This window comes from Gossypium arboreum, chromosome 4 (assembly GCF_025698485.1).
Source record: "Gossypium arboreum isolate Shixiya-1 chromosome 4, ASM2569848v2, whole genome shotgun sequence".
NCBI lineage: Eukaryota > Viridiplantae > Streptophyta > Magnoliopsida > Malvales > Malvaceae > Gossypium > Gossypium arboreum.
Window position 1 is genome coordinate 32,634,615 of NC_069073.1, and position 1,240 is coordinate 32,635,854.

At 38.1% G+C, this 1,240-nt stretch overlaps 1 non-coding gene across 1 annotated transcript; it reads right to left on the reverse strand.

Annotated features, from left to right (window-relative positions):
• Positions 1–891: 891 nt before the first annotated feature.
• On the reverse strand, positions 892–998 carry LOC128292043 (small nucleolar RNA R71). Its single transcript, XR_008282027.1, has one exon. It is a non-coding gene; the product is annotated as a small nucleolar RNA R71 (small nucleolar RNA).
• Between the last annotated feature and the right edge of the window lie 242 nt (positions 999–1,240).

The window sequence follows — 1,240 nt, forward strand, 5'->3', positions numbered from 1 at the left end:
TAATAAAAAGAAAGTAATTACTAGTACTCTTGGTTCCTTTGGGTTCGACAATTCAGTCTTGCTAAAGCTATACTACTGTTCGATAGGTTACACTTGCCTTCATCGTGATAATAGTTAGTTTCAAGAACGATTAATTATAAATTTTTAAACCCTGTCGCGAATATCACGTACCAAGTTTTTGGCGCCGTTGTCAGGGAACTAGGATATTAGGAGCACTTAATTTTAATTACTTTAGCCATTCTACTTTATTTGCAATTTAAATTTTTATATTCATTTCTAATTTTTCTTTTATTCGTTCCTGGAAGGTTTTTATAGTGTATGACTAGAAGAAACCCGTCGGGACCATTACTGTTTGATAGTGAGATCGATCGAACAGTTCGCATAAACCAAAGAGAAATAAGGTGAAGCTTACGGTACATAGAGGAAGAGCAAGAGGACGATACTTCAACCACAGCCGAGGAGATGGCTGAAAACCAAGAAAATCCGCTACCTCCTGCAATTACTTCTAATCAGAATCCTACTCCACGTGCTATGTATGATTATGCTAAACCTTCTTTAACAGGAACTGAATCGAGCATAGTTAGGCCTGCTGTTGCTGCAAATAATTTTGAACTGAAACCTAACACCATTCAAATGATCCAACAGTTTGTTCAGTTTGATGGTTTGCAAGACGAGGATCCCAACGCTCAGTTGGAAAATTTCTTAGAGTTTTGTGAAACTTTTAAAATCAATGGTGTTTCTGATGATGCCATTCGCCTTCGGTTGTTTCCCTTTTCGTTGAGGAATAACGCTAAACGATGGTTGAACTCATTACCACGAGGGTCAATCACTACTTGGGAACGAATGACCAAAAAGTTTTTATTAAAATATTTTCCGCTGGCCAAAGCAGTCAAATTACGTAATGATATCTCCTCTTTTGTGCAGATGGATTTAGAAACACTCTACGATGCATGGGAGAGATACAAGGATCTATTGAGAAGGTGCTCTTACCATGGGTTACCACTCTGGCTATATGTTCAAACGTTTCATAATGGCCTGAATCATTCGACTCGACAGATGATCGACCCAGTTGCTGGTGGAGCTATCAATAATAAGACAACTGAGGATGCTTATGAATTTATAGAAGAGATGTCACTGAATAATTATCAGTGGCAAGTCATGAGGACAAAGCCAACGAAAATAGCCGGTGTTTTTAACATCGATTCGGTCACCATGCTCTCTAATTAGGTAGAACTTTTGA